This window comes from Triticum aestivum, chromosome 5A, assembly GCF_018294505.1.
Source record: "Triticum aestivum cultivar Chinese Spring chromosome 5A, IWGSC CS RefSeq v2.1, whole genome shotgun sequence".
In the NCBI taxonomy this organism is placed as follows: Eukaryota; Viridiplantae; Streptophyta; class Magnoliopsida; order Poales; family Poaceae; genus Triticum; species Triticum aestivum.
Genome location: NC_057806.1, coordinates 197,401,555 through 197,425,285, shown reverse-complemented (window position 1 = coordinate 197,425,285; position 23,731 = coordinate 197,401,555).

Genomic DNA, 23,731 nt, shown 5'->3' with positions numbered 1-23,731 from the left:
ACGTCAAGCATACTAAGGCACGGGAAAATGCGCCCGACCTGCGTGACATACTGGAGGACAAGGCAAGGCAAACAATATCGATCTATGGATCGCACAGGCGCCCCACGGCACGTGACGGTGATCGTCACTACGGATGCAATAAATCCGGCCGGGCCAAACTCAACAGACAAAGCTCCTTCGAGCTGCGTCGTGATATAGCCCAATACAGAGGCACCACACACCCACTATGCTTCACAGATGAAGTAATGAATCATAAAATCCCTGAGGGCTTCAAACCCGTAAACATCGAATCGTACGATGGCACAACAGATCCTGCGGTATGGATCGAGGATTATCTCCTTCATATCCACATGGCCTGCGGTGATGACCTACACGCCATCAAATACCTCCCACTCAAACTTAAGGGATCGGCCCGGTAATAGCTTGCCAGCAGACTCAATCGGTTCTTGGGAGGACCTGGAAGCTGCATTCTTTGATAACTTCCAGGGCACTTATGTGCGACCACCGGATGCCGATGACCTAAGCCACATCATTCAGCAGCCAGAGGAATCGGCCAGTCAATTCTGGAAACGGTTCCTAACAAAGAAAAACCAGATAGTCGACTGTCCAGATGCAGAGGCCTTAGCGGCCTTCAAGCATAATATCCGTGACGAGTGGCTTGCCCGGCACCTGGGACAGGAAAAGCCGAAATCTATGGCAGCCCTCACGACACTCATGACCCGCTTTTGCGCGGGAGAAGACAGCTGGCTAGCTCGCAGTAACAACTTAACCAAGAACCCTGGTAATTCGAATACCAAGGACAAAAGTGACAGGTCGCGTCGAAACAAACAAAAGCGTCGCGTTAACAGCGACAGCAACGAGGATACGGCAGTTAATGCCGGATTCCGAGGCTACAAATCCGGTCAACGGAAAAAGCCATTCAAAAGAAATACTCAGGGCCCGTCCAGTTTGGACCGAATACTCGACCGCTTGTGCCAGATACATGGCACCCCCGAAAAGCCAGCCAATCACACCAATAGGGATTGTTGGGTGTTCAAGCAGGCAGGCAAGTTAAGAGCCGAAAACAAAGACAAGGGGCTGCATAGCGACGACGAGGAGGAGCCCAGGCCGCCGAACAACAGTGGACAGAAGGGATTTCCCTCGCAAGTGCGGACGGTGAACATGATATACGCAATCCACATCCCCATGAGGGAGCGGAAGCGTGCGTTACGGGACGTATATGCGATGAAGCCAGTCGCCCCAAAGTTCAACCCATGGTCCTCCTGCCCGATCACCTTTGATCGAAGGGACCACCCCACTAGCATCCGTCACGGCGGCTTCGCCGCACTGGTTCTAGACCCAATCATTGACGGATTTCATCTCACAAGAGTCCTCATGGACGGCGGCAGCAGCCTGAACCTGCTTTACCAGGATACAGTGCAAAAAATGGGCATAGATCCCTCGAGGATCAAGCCCACCAAAACGACCTTTAAAGGCGTCATACCAGGTGTAGAAGCCAACTGTACAGGCTCAGGTACACTGGAAGTGGTCTTCGGATCTCCGGATAACTTCCGAAGCGAGGAGTTAATCTTCGACATAGTCCCGTTCCGCAGTGGCTATCACGCACTGCTCGGGCGAACCGCATTCGCAAAATTCAACGCGGTACCGCACTATGTATACCTCAAGCTCAAGATGCCAGGCCCTAGAGGAGTAATCACAGTCAATGGGAACACTGAACGCTCCCTCCGAACGGAGGAGCACACGGCAGCGCTCGCAGCAGAAGTACAAAGCAGCCTCTCTAGGCAGTTCTCCAGTTCGGCCTTCAAAAAGCCGGACACTGTCAAGCGCGCCCAGGGTACCCTACAACAAGACCGCCTGGCACATTCTGAGCTAGCATAGCAGTGCGGCCCCAACCCTAGCCCTCGCGATATAGCGAAACCAGCGCTTCGCGTACATAACTACGCTCTTGAAATACCATGGGCACAGGGGAAGGGGCACTATCACGGCACGCCCGAAAAACGGCTTAAACCGCACCAAGGGCTGCTGGATTCCTTTTTTTTCTCTTACTCTCAGGACTCCATACTTCGGATGACCCGTTCGGCAATTCAACTGCCGCACAAACGATGCAAGATCCAGGAAAGCAGACAAGCCACGCCGCATTATGGAACTCCCAGGTGGTCTCTATTGCAAGCAGTATACCTATTTTTTAATACAATTCCGCGGCCTGCCCCTGGCCAGGACATGTTAAATAGTCCAATTTCTTTTTCTTATCGCACTATTTGTATTGTTCCGCTTTCATAGCAGCCTTTCTATAAACAATGCATAGCTTTTTGTCTATTTTTTCATTATCCTCTTTTTATATATATGTTTATTAATAACATGTCGCGTCCGTACACTGTGGTACGGCAAAATACGCCAGGGGCTTTAGTACCCATCTGTATGGTGTGAGAAGTCCGTACACTTTCACAAGTGCGGCACCCCGGACTTATAGCACTATATGCATCGGCTCCGAATCATGATTTGGGTCAATGGTTGGGTTTGCCCGGCTCCTATGTTTTGGTGCCTTATGTTCCGCTATATCGGCTAAGGTAGCACTAGGAGAACTACTGCGATTGTGCCCCAGTTGAGCTGGGCTGAGCACCTCAGTAGAGAAAGCTAAAACCGACTTTCATGATGAAGCGAGAGACCGGTCGTTGTTCGAGAGGTTTTTCGAGTCCTTAAAGACTTATGCCGCTTCGAGCGAGGAACCGGCTTTGTCCGGCCAAGGCGTGGATAGCGACCCGAACTCGGTCTTCCGAATACTATGGGCTTCGCCGAAATTTAAAATTATAGAGTTCTATGGCTAAGTGAGAGTGTCCAAGCATTATAGTCCGATTGCCTTGTTCGTTGTGCTGATCGCCTCCCTCGACAGACCCAATCATGGGAAAAAGAGCGCTCAGGTTTATCCCGAACACCCCAGCACTAGTGGCATGGGGGCAGAAGCTGACGACTGGCCATCTCTCAATTTTTTGATAAACGGCCGCACAGAAAGTAATATTTTAAATTCAACAAGCATTGCTTAGCGCATATGAACAAGTTTTCAGCGCACAGGATAACACGAGCGAGTTCATTCAAAAATTACATCCTTGGTACATTCATCCGCCATAAGGCGGGCACCAGCCAGAACATCCTTGTAATAGTTCTCGGGCTTGCGATGCTCCTTCCCCGGCGGCGGCCCGTCCCTCACAAGCTTCTCACCATCCAGCTTACCACAGTGCACCTTTGCACGGGCAAGGGCCCTACGGGAACCTTCGATGCAGACGGAGCGCTTGATGACCTTGAGCCTTGGACAAGCCTCCACCAGCCGCCGCACCAGTCCGAAGTAGCTCCCAGGCAGGGCCTCTCCAGGCCACAGCCGAACTATGAAGCCCTTCAGGGCCTGTTCGGCCGCCTTGTGGAGCTTGACCAGCTGCTTCAGCTGGTCGCTCAAGGGAACAGGGTGTCCGGCCTCAGCGTACTGAGACCAGAACACCTTCTCCGTCGAGCTGCCTTCCTCGGCTCGGTAGAATGCGGCGACATCGGATAGGCTGCGGGGAAGATCTGCGAATGCCCCTGGAGAGCTCCGGATTCGGGTAAGTAACAAGTAGTTTACTTTTATATGTCTGCTTTGCATAGAGAATGCCTTACCCGCCGCTATCTTTTTCACCGCATCCAATTCCTGGAGGGCCTTCTGGGCTTCGGCCTTGGCAGATTTGGCAGTTTTAAGGGCCGTAGCAAGCTCGGACGCTCGCGTCTTCGAGTCGAGCTCCAAACTCTCGTGTTTTTTGATGAGAGCATGAAGCTCTTGCTGCACCTCGCCGACCTGCGCCTCAAATTTCTCCCGCTCGGTGCGCTCCGTGGCCGCTTTCTTCTCGGCCTCGGACAACGCCTGCTTGAGGGTCGCCACCTCAGTTGTGGCCCCTACAATAAGCAGTGTACTCCTGTCATGTTTTGCAATTGCGTCTTCTTATAGGCATTTTTCTATAAGGTATCTCTTACCTTCTTTCTCCTCGAGCTGCCGTTTGGCAAGGCCGAGCTCTTGCTCGGTCCGCTCGAGGCCCTGCTTCAGGGCACCCACCTCCGCAGTCAGTGCGGCGGTGGCCAGCAGCGAAGCCTGCATACGTATATTGACTCCTTTTTAGTTAGACTCCTGCGATATTTAATAGATCCTCTATTCGGCTTTTCTTTCCGAACGCCAAGCAGAGCATCAGGGGCTACTGTCTATGCGGTAATATTTTTACATATTTTTTACTTACCTCGAAGCCTATTAGAAGGCTTGCACAAGCTTCAGTCAGTCCGCTTTTGGTGGACCGAACCTTCTGGACCACCGTACTCATGATGGTACGGTGCTCCTCGTCGATGGAGGCGCCCTCAAGCACCTCCAGCAGATTATCCGGCGCCTCCGGTTGGACGGAGGACGCCGGCTCAATAGGCTTGCTCCTCTTGGCAGGAGTTCGCCTGCCGCGGTCCGGAACCGTTGATGATTCCGACGCGGTGTACGGCTTAAAACCGGACTTGGAGCCCTGGGGGGTCTGGTCCCCTTTACTCATGGAGTCCGGGAGGTCGCCCCGCGGCTCCTCCTGGACCACCTCCTCTTTCCCCGAAGCTTGTCACGACGCCACTTCGGCGTCATCCGCAGCACAGGGGGAAGCAGCGGGCGGAACTGAATTCACGTCCGATGAATCCAGGGAGCCGCTTGACGACTCGTCGAGCCCATCCTTGGGCGGGCTGCATGATTACATTCGACATTAGGGAAGGCTGTGCAACAAAAGGAATATCATGAGTTACTCTGGTATCCGAACACTTACGATTCCGCCGGACGCTTGGCCCTGTCCGGCCACTCTTCTTCGTCCTCGTCGTCGTCGGGGGCGTAGTCCGACGGAGGGGTTTTCCTCTTCTTGGACCCTTCGGCCTCCCCTACTGGGGAGGCCTTCCTCTTCTTTCCTCCCCTTGCTGGAGGGGGAGAGGTCTCTTCTTCCTCCTCCTCGTCTTCATGGGAGGAGTGCGTCTCGGACTCGTCGGATGACGAGTCCGACACCACCATATGTCGGGAACTCTTTCGAGTCCCCGTGGCCTTCTTCTTCTTGGCCTTCTTCTCCGGCACCACATAAGGTGTCGGAACCAGCAACTTCACTAGGAGAGCAGGGGCTGGATCTTCGGGTAAGGGAGCCAGACAGTTAATCAGTCCAGACTTCGCCCACCAATCCTGTCAAAGGTGAGGGAGTTTAGATCCCGCATAGAGTCAAACTATGAAGAAAACTTAACATCCTATAAAAGATGAAAATATTTTACCTCGCCAGCAGGACGCTGCGAGCTGAATCCGCGGTCTTCGGAGGAGGATGTGGGAGCCTCAGCGCCTTTGGTTAGCCCCCTCCAGACATCTTCGTACGTCGTGTCGAAGAGCCTGCTCAGAGTTCGGTGCTGCGCCGAGTTGAACTCCCACAAATTGAAGTCCCGTTCTTGACACGGAAGGATCCGGCGGACGAGCATGACCTGGACTACGTTGACAAGCTTGAGCTGCTTGTTCACCAGGGACTGGATGCATTTTTGCAGTCCGGTCACCTCTTCTTCGTCACCCCACAACAAGCCCATCTCCTTCCAGGACGTGAGCCACATAGGGGGTCCGGATCGGAATTCAGGGGCTGCGATCCACTTCGGATCGCGTGGCTCGGTGATGTAAAACCACCCTGACTGCCACCCCTTCAAGGTCTCCACAAAGGAACCCTCGAGCCATAGGACGTTGGCTATTTTTCCCGCCATGGCACCTCCGCACTCCGCCTGGTTGCCGCGCACCACCTTTGGCTTGACGTTGAAGGTCTTGAGCCAGAGGCCGAAATGGGGGCGGATGCAGAGGAAAGCCTCGCACACGATGATAAACATCGAGATATTGAGGATGAAGTTCGGGTCCAGATCATGGAAATCTTGGCCGTAGTAGAACATGAGCCCGCGGACAAATGGGTGGAGAGGAAAACCCAGTCCGCGGAGGAAGTGGGGAAGAAATACTACCCTCTCATGGGGCCTTGGGGTGGGGAGAAGCTGCCCCTCCTTGGGAAGCCAGTGCTCGATGTCTTTGGACAAGTATCTGGCCTTCCTTAGCCTTTTGACATGGACCTCCGTGATGGAGGAGACCATCCACTTGCCTCCTGCTCCGGACATTGTTGGAGAAGGTTGAGGTAGGAAGTGCGGGCTTGGGCGCTGGAGCTCGGGTGCGCAGAAGATGGATAGGCAAAGGAGGAAGAAGGCGTAGGTAAAAAGGTGGATCCTTATCCCCTTGTATGGGCGGATGCGACTATGCGTCCCCACCAGCCTAGTAAAACTCGCTTGCCTCTCAAGCGCCATGATAAATGGCGCGGTTGGGTTACCCACGTCCATATTGATGAGAATCCCGTAAATGGGGGACACGATCTCTGCTTTGACAAGACGTGCCAAGGAAACTGCCTCGCAAAACACGCTGAGGTGGAAAAGTGAAAACGGTTCGAATAAAGGCTTGGCCGTAGTGTGATGTCACGCTGCGGAATACGTCAGCAGATTAGATTTGTGTTAATATTATTCTCTCTGTGGCAATACGTGGAAACTTATTTTGTAGAGCCGGACACTACTCTTGGTGTTTACAAACTTTTATGAAGAATTTGGAGGAGGAACCCGCCTTGCAATGCCAAAGACAATCTACGCGCCGGACTCGTCGTCATTGAAGCCTGGTTCAGGGGCTACTGAGGGAGTCCTGGATTAGGGGGTGTTCGGGTAGCCGGACTATACCTTCAGCCGGACTCCAGGACTATGAAGATATAAGATTGAACACTTCGTACCGTGTCCGGATGGGACTTTCCTTGGCGTGGAAGGCAAGCTTGGCGATGCGGATATTCAAGATCTCCTACCATTGTAACCGACTTTGTGTAACCCTAACCCTCTCCGGTGTCTATATAAACCGGAGGGTTTTACTCCGTAGGGCAACTTCATCATACAACAATCATACCATAGGCTAGCTTCTAGGGTTTAGCCTCCTTGATCTCGTGGTAGATCTACTCTTGTACTACCCATATCAGCAATATTAATCAAGCAGGACGTAGGGTTTTACCTCCATCAAGAGGGCCCGAACCTGGGTAAAACATCGTGTTCCTTGCCTCCTGTTACCATCCGGCCTAGACGCACAGTTCGGGACCCCCTACCCGAGATCCGCCGGTTTTGACACCGACATATTGCAACACCCTACAGCGGGGATCCCTCATGCTTGCGCGACATGGAGAGCACCATAGGACAGCACCAATAATAAAACATGCAACTTAAACCAATCTTGATCATCAAATAGCCCATAGGACAAAACGGATCTACTCAAACATCATAGGATAGCCATACATCATTGGGAAATAATATATAGCGTTGAGCACCATGTTTAAGTAGAGATTACAGCAGGTAAAAGAGAGGTTACACTGCTGCATAGAGGGGGGGGAGTTGGTGATGATGGCGGTGAAGTTGTTGGTGAAGATTGCGGTGATGATGATGGCCCCCGGTGACGTTCCGGCGCCACCGGAAGAGAAGGGGAGAGGGGGACCCTTCGTCTTCTTCTTCCTTGACCTCCTCCCTAGATGGGAGAAGGGTTTCCCCTCTGGTCCTTGGCCTCCATGGCATGGGAGGGGCGATAGCCCCTCCAAGATTGGATCTGTCTCTCTATCTCTCTCTGTTTCTGCATTCTCGGATTCTACCCTTTCACCGTTTCTTATATTCCTGGAGATCCGTAACTCCGATTGGGCTGAAATTCTAACACAATCTCTATCCGGATATTAGCTTTTTGCGGCGAAAGAAGGGCATCAACTGCCTTACGGGGTGGCCACGAGGGTCAGGGGCGCGCCCCCTGCCTCGTGGCCCCCTCGGGCATCGTCTCGCGTGGATTTTTCTTCCCAAAAATCATATATATTACAAAAAAATCTCCGTCAGTTTTTATCCCGTTTGGACTCCGTTTGATATGGGTATTCTGCGAAACAAAAAACATGCAAAAAAAAGGAACTGGCACTGGGCACTGGATCAATATGTTAGTCCCAAAAATAGTATAAAAAGTTGCCAAAAGTATATGAAAGTTGTAGAATATTGGCATGGAACATATCAAGCAGTGGTCATCTCGCCCACCCAGGACAAGCTCTACTACACTGTGCAACTCTATTTCAGCACGGCGAGAAGGTCTCCAACAATATCGCAGAATACGAAGGCCTCATAGCTGGCCTAAAGGCTGCGGCGGCTCTAGGGGTGAAGCGCCTCACCGTCAGAGGCGACTCACAACTCCTCCTCAACTTCTCCAACAAGGTGTACGAGCCGAAGGACGAGCATATGGAGGCCTACCTCACGGAGGTGCACAAGATGGAGAAGTAGTTCTCTGGCCTCGAGCTGCAGCACGTGCCCCGGGGCACCAACAAGGAAGCCGACGACATTGCCAGGAGAGCATCCAAGCAGCAACCGCGGGAGCCAGGTGTCTTTGAGGAGCGACTCTTCAAGCCATCAGCTGCGCCACCTCTTTCAAGCATGGCTCAACCTCGGGAGGAGCTCCCCCAGCCTCCGGCCACGGGAGCCCCAGCCTGTAGCCCGACCTCAGGAGCTCGGCTGCTCTTGGCGCTCGAGCCCCAGGAGGAATGCTGGACCAAGGAATTCAAGGAGTACCTAACGCATGTGACGCTGCCGGAGAAGGAAGAGGAGGCGGAGTGCGTGGCCCGGCAAGCCACGACATACTGTATCCAGGACGGCGAGTTATACAGGAAACGACCGAACGATGTCACGCTGCGCTGCATATCCAGCGATCAAGGAAGGGAGTTGCTAATTGACATACACGGCGGGGACTGCGGACACCACTCGTCGTCATGGACCCTCGTCGGCAAGGTGTTCCGTAGTGGGTTCTACTAGCCTACAACACTCAACGACGCGACCAAGCTGGTGAAATCCTGCGAAGCTTGCCAATTCAATGCCAAGCAAATCCATCAGCCAGCTCAGGGCCTTCAAACTATCCCACTCACATGGCTGTTCACGGTCTGGGGGTTGGATATCCTAGGCCCGTTCCCTCGGGCGCCAGGGGGCTACCGCTACCTCTATGTCGCCATCAACAAGTTCACCAAGTGGGCAGAAGTGGAAGCCGTCCGTACCATCCGAGCCGACTCTGCTGTCAAGTTCATCAAGGGCCTCGTAAGCCGCTTCGGGGTCCCCAACCGCATCATCACAGATAACGGTTCGCAGTTTACTAGCAACCTCTTCAAAACCTACTGTGCTAATCTTGGAACGCAGATCTGCTACGCTTCAGTGGCCCACCCCAGGAGTAATGGTCAGGCCGAGCGTGCTAACGCGGAGGTCCTGAGGGGCCTCAAGACCAGGACCTTCAAGAAGAAGTTGGAGGCCTGCAGCAGGGGCTGGCATGATGAGCTCCAGTACGTACTGTGGTCCATCCGAACCACCGCCACCAAGCCAACGGGTGAGACTCCATTCTTCCTCGTCTATGGAGCTGAAGCGGTCCTTCCTCACGAGGTCAAGCATCGCTCCGCACGGGTCCTGGCATTCGACGAAACACAGTAGGACGCCACACGGGGGGATGGACCTCGTGCTGGGGGAGGAACGTCGGCGTGAAGCTGCGCTACGGGCGGCAAGGTACCAGCAAGCACTGCGGCGATACCACTGCCGCAACGTCCGCTCCAGGACACTCGAGACGAGCGACCTAGTCCTGAGGCCGGTCCTCTCCAGGGAAGGGCTGCATAAGCTTTCACCAATGTGGGAGGGCCCATTTAAGGTCGTCCACATCCCCAGGCCTGGCGCCGTGCACCTGGAGACACAAGACGGGGTACCAATCCAAAACGCCTGGAACATCCAGCACCTCAGGAAGTTCTACCCTTGAAGCAAGGCCCAGAGCCTGTGAAGCAAGGCCCAGAGCCTGTGAAGAAGGCCCGGTGCCTGTGAAAATCACCGCCCGTGACACTCTCACGTAATAATTAGTTGGGGTTGTACACGCCCCGGAGTCTCAGGAGTGCCGGCCTCAGGCCCTGGGGTTCCCGCCCACGCCTAGTGGCAGCACATAGCTCCACGCTGGTGAGAAGACTTGAAGACTAGATTAGATGTCGGACGCGGCTTTTCATTTGCTTTCCAAAGTTGGCTCGCTTTTCCTTAACCGGAGTTTGCTTTTGGCATTCCTTGCTGATATGACCCCCTCACCTCTCACTGCATCTTTCCAGCTCAGATTTGGTCGTGTTCTCTCTCTCGCATGCCTCGCGAGGGGGCTAGGCAGGTGCCCTCGCGAGCATTTTTCTCCCTTCTCTGCCTTCTCGCGAGCCACCCTCGTTCGAGCCCAAAAGCTGGCGTGCTTCCCAAAGTTCATGCCCCTCGGGTACCATGATACAAAGCGCCAGGTCAGGGCCAGGGTGAACGACAGGTCTTTTAACGCACTTCCTGACGAGTTTTTGCAGTTCCCGAGCAAATGCAGGCCACCAAGGCAAGATGGACACGAGGAAATGAGCGCCTCATGAGGAAGAGGGTGTCCCAAATATACCAGGTTAAGTTATCTTTGCACGAAATAACGACACAACACGGGAACAACACGCATAGTGCAACAACCGAGGAACTATAGTTCGATACACGCCCCGTGGGCCCATACTGGTTTCATTCTTGATGCATGAGAAAGAGTAAAACAAAAGTAGCGTTGCAACAATCCATGGAGGCAGACCCCTAGCGGCACCTATAGCCTAGCCGGATCCTTCTTCGCGCTTCACGTAGGCGCGGCGACGAGATGACCCACTACTGCCTTCAAAGCGGGCGCGGCGGCTCGGCGGCTGGTCGTAGCCACCACTTCTGGAGTTGTCGCCGGAGGAAGAGCCACCGTAGCTAGACAAGACACGGCCGTCCCTGAGGGCGGGCTCGCCCTCATCCTCGTCGCGACTGTCCCCAAGACCGAGCACCTCCTCACCATCATTCGCCTCGGGGCAGGACCCGGTGCGGCGACCATCTTCCCCAAACACCCTCACATAGAGGGTCAATCCACCATCGTACTTGAAGTGGAGGGCACACCGCCTGCCCAAGCCGCGCGCGTGGGCGAACGTCTGCCAGCCGCGAGCCAGGGCTATGTTGCCCGCGGTGGAAGTCGCGACTACAACCCAAGAGGCCTTGCTACAGCAACCATCCGCCTGCAGCCAGAGTCTTCCTGGAACGGAGCCGACAGCTCATCGGCGAAGAAGCGTGGAAGTTGGAGCCAGTTGCCGGACGGATTCTCCGACCAGACGACAAACTCCGGCGACACTTCCACCATGTGGAAGCGTGGACGGGGGGCCGCGCTACCAAAACACGCCTCCCCTCGTCAACTGGATCGCCATGGCTGGGACGACCCCCTCCGCGTGCCGCGGCGCCGCTCCGACGGTGGGCCGCGTCAGGGGACGCGGCATGCTTGCACAGACGGCCGCGTCTGCGCTTGGGCACCGGGTAGCCGGGTCCCTCACGAGGGGCCTTTCCCTTCTCAGCGGCGGAGAACTTCCTTCGTGGTGCCATTGGTGGCACTGCAAGCAATGGAGCAAAGAAGAAACAAGCAAGCGAGGAAGAGATGGGCGACGGGGGCTCTGCCCCCCTCCCCATTTATAGCAAGAGAAGGCCAACCGGCACCTCCCACGATCGCAGGTAATGATGGTTTTCCTTGCATGTCGCAGGGACTTGTCAAGTCATGCAGTTGCCGAGGCAGCATGGGGAAGCAGAGATGCCCACGTCCAATCAACAGCCATGCGTCAACCGAGGCCGCAGGCTTTTGGGGGCCCGCGGTGCTCCGTACTTGACCCTTGGCTTCCCCGCGAAGCCAAGCCCGAGCGCACTTTGGGCCCGGGGGCTACTGTCGGTGTTCTGGGAATGGGGGTCCCCAGACTTTCCTGCCTGCGGCCCACGATGTGGCTAAGCCAGCAGGCCGTACGGCCCATCTTCATCAACAAGGCATCCAAGACCCTCGCGAGGGGCCAAGCCTCGCGAGGCGAACGACACGAGACCTCCTCTGGAGTGGCCTAGTCGGGCAGGCTCACGAGGAGTGGAGATATCAAGGCGAGGCAAACCTCGCGAGGCTCTCGTGACGTGAGCCGTGACGATCGACACCAGGCGGGCGCCAGCGCGCGTAGTGTCCTTGTTTCCTCTTTGGTGCTAAGGAGGCCAGCGAAGGCGAGGAGTACCGAGGCATCAGGCAAAGGTTGCCATATCGGTGCAACAAGACCAAGACCAGAAGGATGGCAAGACAGAGGTCATCGTGGATCCCAAGACGGCGTCACCACCAAAGCCTTTTGCAGGCGGAGACCACCGTTGTCAGGATGGCTTGTACTAGCTGCCCCCTTCAAATTTGCCCGCCATTGTTGGCTCCCTTCCCGCTCAATATTTGGGAAGAGGACCAGGGCCTATATAAGTAGAGTTAGCCACCACCGCATAGGAGGGACGACAGACGAGAACAAGGGACGAGAGTAGAAGGACGGAGAGAGACCACTCTCACCCACACTAGTTAGCCAAGCACAAGAACACCTCAACCTGAGGAGGCTGTTCTTCTCCTTGTATTGTTCATCATCAGCCCAAGAGGCAATTCACCACCACCACACTGGAGTAGGGTATTACACCACAACGGTGGCCCGAACCAGTATAAATCTTGTGTCTTTGTGTGTTGCGAGTTTGTCAAGTTCGTCCGTGAGATCTTAGCGCGCACCCCAGTGTTCGAACCTTAAGGGTTTGCTGGAACCCCACAGCCGACAATGCCTAGCCAAAAAGGCATTAAAGAAGAGCGCTTTTTGGGAGACAACCCAATATTTATACCTATTGTTTTTGTGTGTTCACATGATTAAGCTACTATATTAATTATTCTATAGCTTTTGTTTCAATAAAGTGCCAAGTAAAGCCTTTGGGATAGCATGGATGATAGTTGACTTGATTCTATGCAAAAATAGAAACTTTTGCGCCCAGTTCTAGATTTAATGTGATTCCCTAGAATGTGATAAAATTCTGAATCTTTTACACATGATTTATATACAAATTGCCTACATTGTCCTAATTTTCCAGAATTTGTGGAGTAACAGAAGTGTCATTGTTCAAATCATTACAAAATGCTCTGTTTTTGACAGATTCTGTTTTCAATGCATAGTTTGCTTATTTTATAGTTTCTATGGATTATATTGGTCAATATAAATTGTAGAAATTATAGGGTACAATATGCATTGTGTGAGAAAAATTATGAATCTTGTCTTGACAGTACCAAAGTGAATGATTTGCTCTTTATCTCACGAAGTTCCGTTAAGTTTTATGTGATTGAAGTTTTCAAGTTTTGGGTGAGATAAGGATATGAGGAGAATAAGGAGTGGTAAGACCCTAAACTTAGGGATTCCCAATGCACCCCGAGGAAATATTCGAGGAAGACTGATAACCCACAAGTATAGGGGATCGCAACAGTTTTCGAGGGTAGAGTATTCAATCGAAATTTATTTATTCGATACAAGGGGAGCCAAAGAATATTTGCAAGTATTAGCAGCTGAGTTGTCAATTCAACCACACCTGGAGATTAATTTGAAGGAAATATGCCCTAGAGACAATAATAACGTTGTTATTTTATATTTCCTTATATCATGATAAATGTTTATTATTCATGCTAGAATTGTATTAACCGAAAACTTGATACATGTGTGGATACATAGACAAAACACCGTGTCCCTAGTAAGCCTCTACTAGACTAGCTCGTTAATCAAAGATGGTTAAGTTTCCTAACCATATACATGTGTTGTCATTTGATAAACGGGATCACATTATTAGGAGAATGATGTGATGGACAAGACCCATCTGTTAGCTTAGCATTATGATCGTTCAGTTTTATTGCTATTGCTTTCTTCATGACTTATACATATTCCTTTGACTATGAGATTATGCAACTCCTGGATGCTGGAGGAATACCTTGTGTGCTATCAAACGTCACAACGTAACTAGGTGATTATAAATATGCTCTACAGGTATCTCCGAAGGTGTTTGTTGGGTTGGCATAGATCGAGATTAGGATTTGTCACTCCGAGTATCGGAGAGGTATCTCTGGGCCCTCTCGGTAATGCACATCATCATAAGCCTTTGCAAGCAATGTGACTAATGAGTTAGTTGAGGGATGATGCATTACGAAACGAGTAAAGAGACTTGCCACTAACGAGATTGAACTAGGTATGAAGATACCGACAACCGAATCTTGGGCAAGTAACATACCGATGATAAAGAGAATAATGTATGTTGTCATTGCGGTTTGACCGGTAAATATTGATATATTGGACGATAGTATTCGGACACCGGAACGGTTCTAGATCATTTCGGGTATTTTTCGGATTACCGAGAGGTTACCGGAACCCCCCGGGGAAAGTAATGGGCCATTATGGGCCATAGGGGAGAGAGGAGGCAGCCCACAAGTGGTGGCCCGCCCCATGGGAGTCCGAATTGGACTAGGGGAGGGGGCGGTGCCCCCCTTTCCTTCTCCTCCTCCCTCTCCTTCCCCTCCACTAGATCATTGATGGCGCGCATTGCCACGCCCGTCCATTTTGAAAGTAGAATGATAGGAATTCTTGTAAATATATGAAGGCAAAAGCTGCGTGCACTGGGCTGCCCTTTTTGTTTTATATGAAGGTAAAAGCTAAACAAAACCAAAATGTGAACTACGGGAAACTAAAATACGGTGAAATAAGTTGTTCCAAGCATGTTTCCCTTTTGTTTTGATATGAGAGATACTCCAATCAGTAGTAAGTAGAAATTGAAAAGGAGAAAATATGTTTTGTTCACAATAACAAGGATTGAAATTGCCTCAGCCTCTTTTGTGTCAGCTTACATACATGATAATATACTTATTAAATATCTCCATGGGCCTACCTCTAGAGCATCGGTTTAAAGCACGAGAAACTTCTTCGTCGAATAACACAACACTTGTAGTTGATATTATAATTGATAGATCACTTTGAAGTTACAATGCAAAGAAGAGGATCCTCCATAGTTGGTAGTATTTAGTAGTGATCATCAAATGAAGACATTCTAAAGCTGCATAAAAAGTGCACATGAATCTACACCGTGTTGTGATTTGGAGAGGGGCATGTGCTCCACAACCTGAATATTAGGATATACTCATGTGAAAAGATCCTAGATTTTCGTCCTCAAGGCTATTGATTCCAAAATCCTTTTTATAATTCTTCAGCCCCTGTTAATAAGAACAGTATTATTTTCACGTCAGATTGATAAACAAAATATAAGTAGTATCAAAAGATAATGGATATCAATTATTTGTTATCATTCTACCTTTAAGAGTTTGAGTGCCGGTTGCGGATCAGCCTTCTCGTCCTGTTAGTCACAATGTCAAGAACATGATAAACACATAATATTACAATTAAGCGAGATGTTAATAGGTTGCACAATTATAAAGTTAAGAAATCTAGCAATTATCAATGCTTGAATGTGAGAAATCTTCTCTTTGGTACTCGTATGTGAAATTGGATCGCATGCTTTAGAGAGAGATAATTAATCTATCGGATGATGGTGTCATGGTGATATATACAGTAACATGGATTTAAGATGTTGATAAGAATCTTGTATATTGTGCAATATAATTGACCAATTCCAACATATATAGTCATTGTTTGCATTTGACAGCCAGGAAAAAAATCCATTGGTTTGCTTTTAGTTGCTTAATCTAAAGAGAAGAGGGGAAGAAAAAGGTAGGACAAATGCAAATGGAAAATACAAAAGGTACATGAAAAACATTGCCTAGAGGTCAAATGAAATAAATTTTGTATTGCAAAGTAAGGAATCCAACATCACGTACTTGCACTGGAATTAAGTTGATGCATATGCTGCTGGAATCGAGTCATTGTTCTGTTGGTACCTTATCACCCCATTGAAACTGAAGATATGGTATAGAAGGATGTTATTTGACTTAAGAATGTTGAATGGATGTGGGATTATATAATATACATGATTGGCTTCAGATTTATAACATCAATATATTGCATCTATAATGGATTTGCTACCTGTCAAGTAGATGGTTAAAAAGCTTTCTCCTTGGTCACATAGGATTTCCTTCTCAGAAAGCATATAAGCATGAAATACAAAGTCAGTCGCCACATATTAGTTCATACAAATGCAAGCCAAGAGAAGTCAACCCACATGGATGGTGTCCGTTTATAGGAGTTTGCAGGAGATCTGTCCTAGCGACACAATGTGATGCACCATGGCATGCCATTTCTGAAGTGAACAACAATTTAATCCCTGCCTGATCAGCAAAATGGAAAATAAATAAACATATAAGAAGATGACAATTTACAGAAATTTATGATAAAGATTTTTTGTTAAGATTTAATTATGAGAAAAGGTGCTAATGGCCCGCCTTGAAAAGAATTGAAAGGGGTCACAAAATATAAAAATGGAATCAACAAAGTAATGAGCATACATGGGAATTTAATTTGGATTGAAGGGAATTCAAATGGCATACTATGAGAAGAAAATGGTATGATGGATACAATTCCTAACCAAAAGCAGATTGTTGAAATCATGCAGAAGCAAATCGGAAAATATTTTTTGAAGGCACCAAACATATCTTATAGGGGGTGACCGAGCGAATGATAAGGATACACTTTAAACTAGACATGTTCGTATGAATGTGAAATGTGGTTTCTAGTCACCAACGACAAGCTAGCAACATGAAGAAAAAAAATGAAATAGATTAAGGCAAGTAAAATACTTTGGAGTCATCACCGTAGTTTCATAGAAGTACGTATGGAAGCAGGGATTTGAATTAAACATCAGTACAAATGGGGAGTTAGGACGGAAAAATATTACGTTTAAAGGGCAGAGTTGGATCAATAGATCTAATATATTTAGTGCTACTAACAAGTGTAGAAACTGAGGATTTTGGCTCGGCACACAGAATAGCAATTTTGGTTCCATAATATCTGGATAAAGTAAAAGGAAAGGCAAAGGGAAAGAAATCACCCGCAATGCAAGAACAATAGACCAAAATCAGATGCGAATTAGGAATTTAGGCATTGATCGATGTGCAAATTAAAGGAATAGCACGAGGGCAAAGGAGGGGGTCAGGATATGTTGATCTGTAGCAAGTGACATGGTAAAAGAAGAGTGCCCATCGGCAGTAGTACATAATGAAAAACAAACATACTATTTCTAAGGAGAACTTACTGATTGATCTAAGAAGAAGTGTCACCGGATGTAAGCACACTATCAACGTCAACCGGCATGACTGATCGCCGCGCACCCCCAACAAACAACAACACCCACCTGCAGTACAGGAAGGGAGAGGAGAAGCGATCGATTGAGACCAATGGATAAGGACGCGAGACCCCGCATAAGACAAAGGGATGAACTGTAGGGAAGGAAACATCTCAAGGGAGGGTGAAAGGTTGAAGGAACGGCGCCCTCTGATGGCAGCTGAGGGAGTCCTGGATTAGGGGGACTCCGGACAGCCGGACTATCTCCATTGGCCGGACTATTAGATTATGAAGATACAAGATTGAAGACTTCGTCTCGTCTCCGGATGGGACTCTACTTGGCGTGGAAGACAAGCTAGGCAATACGTATATGGATATCTCCTCCTTTGTAACTGACCTTGTGTAACCCTAACCCTCTCCGGTGTCTATGTAAACCGGAGGGCTTTAGTCCGTAGGACAACAATCACAACATACAATCATACCGTAGGCTAGCTTCTAGGGTTTAGCCTCTCTGATCTCGTGGTAGATCTACTCTTGTAACACCCATATCTTCAATATTAATCAAGCAGGACGTAGGTTTTTACCTCCATCAAGAGGGCCCGAACCTGGGTAAAACTTCGTGTCCCTTGCCTCCTGTTACCATCCGGCCTAGACGCACAGTTCGGGACCCCCTACCCGAGATCCGCCGGTTTTGACAACGACATTGGTGCTTTCATTGAGAGTTCCTCTGTGTCGTCACCGTTAGGCTTGATGGCTCCTACTATCGTCGGTAGCGATGCGGTCCAGGGTGAGACTTTTCTCCCCGGACAGATCTTCGTATTCGGCGGCTTTGCACTACGGGCTAATTCGCTTGGCCATCTGGAGCAGATTGAAAGCTACGCCCCTGGCCATCAGGTTAGATTTGGAAGTTTGAATTACACGGCCAACATCCATGGGGACTTGATCTTCGACAGATTCGAGCCACAACCGGGCGCGCCGCACTGTCGCGATGGGTATGACCTAGCTTTGCCACCGGACGGTACCCCAGACGCCGCGCCCGCATCAGCTCCGATCCACACCTCGGAGCCAGCTGTGCCAATCGAGGACGGGTGGCTAGACACCGCCTCAGGGGCTACAGTCTTGACGGTGATCGAGCCAAACACCAGCATAATCCTCCGCACGACCCGCGACTCCAAGGTGTCGGACTCTCTTCCGGACCCAAAATCATCCGCGCCCCCGCCAATCGAATCTGATTGGGCGCCGCTCATGGAATTTACCGTCACGGATATCTTTCAGCACACGCCCTTCGGCGACATCCTGAATTCAGTAAGGTCTCTCTCTTTGTCAGGAGAGCCTTGGCCGGATTATGGCCAACAGGATTGGGATGCGGACGACGAAGAAATTCGACGCCCACCCACCACCCACTTTGTAGCCACTGTCGAGGATTTAACCGACATGCTCGACCTCGACTCCGCAGACATCAACGGTATGGACAACGATGCGGGAGGCGAAGATGAACCACCGCCCACAGGGCGCCGGACATCCACTTCATCATATGATGTATACATGGTGAACACACCAAAAGAAAACGACGACGAGGAATGGAAGGACGCACCGAAGGCTTGTTCCCTCGAGAAGCAGTCAAAGCGGCAGCGCAAGCGCCGCCCCAAATCCCGCCTCGCCAGAAATAATGACCACATAGACCCAGCGTTGGAGCAGGACGAATCACTGCCGGACCACAGCAATAAGGAAAATCAAACCGAACAAACCAATTTTGTCAAAGATAATAGTCTGGACGACACAACGCCGGACAGGCACCCGGAGCAGCAGAATGCCCGTCAAAGGCTTGTTGCCACCGCGAGGAGCCTAAAAAAGCAGAAGCAAAGGCTCAAGGCTGCGCAGGACACACTCCAAATCAGATGGAGTAAAGTACCCAACACAGCAGCAAAATATGGCGACAATCGCCCCACAAAGAGCTACCCAAAGCGGAAATTGCTACCTGAATTCGATGAGGAGGCCTCAGATCCCTCACAGCCAAAAATCAAAGCGGCCACCTAGCCGGATAGATGACCTCACGGCCAACATCAAGCAGCAAACAACGCCACTCACAAGTCAATACGCGACCCACGAGAGGGCTCACACCAAAAGGACGACGCAACTAGATCCATCTATGGACCACGCAAGCCCGCCCCAGCTTACAATGTAACACAACAAACATCTGAACAACGCGGTACACCCAGATACAGGGGTGCAGCACACCCCCTATGTTTCACCAATGAGGTGATGGACCATGAATTTCCAGAGGGATTCAAACCCGTGAACATAGAGGCATACGACGGAACAACAGACCCTGGGGTCTGGATTGAGGACTATATCCTCCATATCCATATGGCTCGAGGAGATGATCTCCACGCCATCAAGTACTTACCCCTCAAGCTCAAAGGGCCAGCCCGCCACTGGCTTAAAGGCCTCCTTGAAAACTCCATTGGAAGTTGGGAAGAGCTTGAAGACACTTTTCGGGCAAATTTCCAAGGAACTTATGTCCGGCCTTCGGACGTGGATGATTTGAGCCATATAACTCAATAGCCCAGAGAGTCAGCCCGAAAACTTTGGAACAGGTTTCTTACTAAAAAGAACCAAATTGTCGACTGTCCGGACGCCGAAGCATTGACAACTTTTAAACATAGCTTCCGTGATGAATGGCTCGCCAGACACCTCGGCCAAGAAAAGCCGAGAACGATGGTAGCATTAACAAGCCTCATGACCCGCTTTTGCACGGGTGAGGACAGCTGGCTAGCCAGATGCATCACCAGCGACCCCAGTACATCCGAAGTTAGAGATGGAAACGGGAAATCATGGCGCAACAGCAATGACAAACGCCGGAACAAAGGAGACAACACGAAGAGCACGACAGTAAACGCCAGATTCAAAAGCTCTCGGCCAGGTCAGAAGCCGCCCTCTAAAGGCGCTAGAGACGAACTGTCCAGCCTGAATAAAATTCTGGACCAAATATGTCAGGTCCATAGCACCCCTGGCAAACCAGCCAATCATACCCACAGAGAATGTTGGGTCTTCAAGCAGTCTGGCAAGCTCAATGCCGTACACAAGGGGGAGGATACACCAAGCAAAGATGAGAATGAGCCTCTCAAGGGAGACGCTGGGGAACAAAAGAAGTTTCCACCAGAAGTCAAAACAGTAAACGTGCTACACGTGATCAATGGAAAAAACAAAACGGCACTCCCAGAAAAATACGCCCGAAGGCCTATCACCGCGGAGTCCTGCCACTGGTCGTCTCAACCGATCACTTTCGACCATCGTGATTACTCAGCAAGTATCCGGCGTGCAGGATGGGCTGCCCTGGTATTAGACCCAATAATTGACGGATACCGCCTCGCACGAGTCCTGATGGACGGTGGCAGTAGTCTAAACCTGATATACCAGGATACAATCCGCGAAATGGGGATAGACCCAACAAAAATTTGCCATAGCAATATTACCTTTAAAGGAGTAACGCCAGGCCCAGGGGATCGTTGCACGGGCTCCCTGCTACTAAACGTTATATTCGGCTCCCCCGATAACTTCCGTAGCGAACATCTAACCTTCCACATCGCTCCGTTCCAAAGTGGCTATCAAGCACTACTCGGACGCGAAGCTTTCGCTCGCTTTAATGCAATACCACACTACGCTTCCCTCACAATCAAGATGCCCGGTCCACGTGGCATCATTACAGTGAACGGAAATATTAAGCAATTTCTGCGCGTCGAAGAGCGTGCGGCTGCCTTAACAGCCGCACACTAAAAACGGCCTCACCAACTAATTAACAGGTCCCCTATTAAAATACAAGGGGCTCAACGGGCGCAGACAAGTGGCAATTCTTACTCACCTTGAATTATACATGGTTTATTTAAAAAACTATCTTTTTGCACGACAACTTTTTTACCTAAGCTCCTCTCTTTTACAGATAATCATCGTGCTACACCCATCCAGGATACGGCACAACGGAGACACATGCGCAGACGTGCAGTAGGGACCCGCTCCAAGGATTCTTTTTAGATTAAGACCCTGCGTAAACCTTTTTTACTGTCTCTTATTGATACATATCCACCGAATTCTCAACACAATTGAGAAGGATGCTGGCGTCTTGACATGTGGCCACGTCAGAATAACGCACGTACCTGGACACAAGGGGCTTCTTACAAGCGGCACTATTTCGGCCCGGTTTATACCATAAAGACCGAATACCTTAGGGAGTGTTTGGCGTCGCGAGTTCGGCCTTATATGCATCAGCTCCGAATCATTGTCTTTGGTCAAATGTTGGGTTTACCCTGCTCCTGTGTTTTGGTGCCTTACGTTCCTCTTTGCCGGCTAAGGTAGCACCAGGAGAACTACTGCGATTGTGCCCTGGTTCATCCGGACGAGCGCCTCAGTAGAGAAAGCCGAAAACTGACTGTCATGATATAGCATGAGACTAGTCAACCACTCGATGACCAATCGGAATGTTAGAATTCCTCCGCCTTAACCAAGGGCCGTTTTCCGGCCAGGCATATACGCACCCCGTGATCGGGAGAGTGCGAAGCCACTAGGGGCTATCTAGTAGCCCCACTGTCAAACTCCTATGGCTAAGTGAAAGTGTTCAAGCATTATAGTCCGGTTGCCTCGCTCGCTGCGCTATCACCTCCTTATCAGGACCAAGACATTGGGTTAAGTGTGAACACGTGTTTTTTGCGAGCACCTCCGATTTATATGCATGGGGGTTGAAGCCGACGACTGCAATCTTTCAGGTTATACACATGTATACATAAACGGCCGCACAAGAGGCATCATACTACTTTCAGGCAAAAATATAAACACAGCCTTATAAAAACTTCATAAAAGCATTATGTTTACAATGAGAATACATATCACTCAAACATAATATTTTTTGAGCACTGGGCCTCTATCAAACGAGCACCCTCGAGAAATTCCTCGAAATAGTGTTCGGCAGCCACACGGCCTATGGCGAACCCTGCACCGCCACAGTGGTAGCGTCCATCTCCGCCCAGTACGCTTTAACACGGGCAAGGGCCATCCGCGAGCCTTCTATGCACGCCGACCTCTTCATCGCATTAATGCGCGACACCGCATCAAGGAGCTGCTGCACTAAGCTGAAATAGCTGTTCGGCTTAGGCCCTTCCGACCATAATTGATCCACAACAGACCTCATGGCGAGCCCGGACAACCTATTCAGTTCGGCCCATTCGGCTAGCTGGTCAGTCAATGAAAGCGGACGCTCTGGAACGTGGAACTGCGTCCAGAACAGCTTGTCCACTTCACGATCTGTCTGACCTTGGAAGTACTTGGCCGCATCGGCAGCGCTCGCCGCCAAATCCATATACGCATCTGCCGAGCTCCACAGCCAATCCAGAGGGGCATACCGTGGATCTCCGAACTTCCTCTGTAACATGAAGGGTTTTCCAGCCGCAATATCCCCGGCTTCCTGCAGCTCCTCCTTCTTTGCTCTCATAGCAGAACGAGTGTCTTTGTCTGCCGCCGCGGCCTTCTCAAGGTCCGTTGGCTTCGCTTGGTTCTCCTTCTCAAGGACCCAGCAACGGTCGGCAGTGTCTTTCAATTCTACGGCCATCTTGGCCATCTTCTCTTGGCTCTCACAATGTGCAGCCTTCTCGGCTTTCAATTCTTCGGCCGCCTTCAAAGCAGCCGCATTACTACTCCTCGCTTGTTCCTTGGCTCGGGCAAGTTCCGCCCGCAAGGCTTCCACGGTGGCAGCCCCATCTGCAGTCACAACATATTAAAGATATTGGCATTATGCTGATCTTACTATGTGGCGTTCACCGGATAAGAACACTTACCTTGTGCCTCGTCAAGCCTTTTGTTAACAAGCTCGATGTCGGCGTCTGCCGCATCCAGTTGCCGTTTTAATTGGGCAAACTCCCTAGTCCGGCTAGCCACCGGAGCTCCCACCACCTGCACATAAAAGCAGATTGGTTATTGCCTAGGAATTTGATCCTCTGTTCGCCGCCGTTGTCGACGACAACCAGAGTCTCATGGGCTACTATAACATGTGCAGTACTATCACATATTATCTCACATACCTCAAAGCCTGTCAATAGACTCATAAAGGCTTCGTGTAATCCGCTTTCAGCGGATGAGATTCTCTCCATCACCGTACCCATCAGCATATGGTGCTCTTCTGAGATGGCCGCTCACCCCACCAACTCCCTCAGAACGTCCGACCGCACACTAGACGGTGGGGGACTCTTTCATATGCTCTCTTCGGGAGCCAGACACTGGGGACTTTCTGGGGTCTACAGGACTATCTTCTGGCCTCACCGGATCCAGAGAGGCCCTCCACGACGACACTTCGGGGTCGCCCGCTTCTGGAGCGGAGGAGTTCGGGGGAGGCGTTTCGCTCTCCATCATCTCTGGAAGAAGATCCCCCGAAGACGAACTCATTTGAGAGGGGCTGAGGCCCGAACTGCAAGATATATGCGGTGGTCGTTTTCTCAGAGGAAAAAGATAGCATGCTCTTACTATTAAAATATTTTGGATCACTTACGACT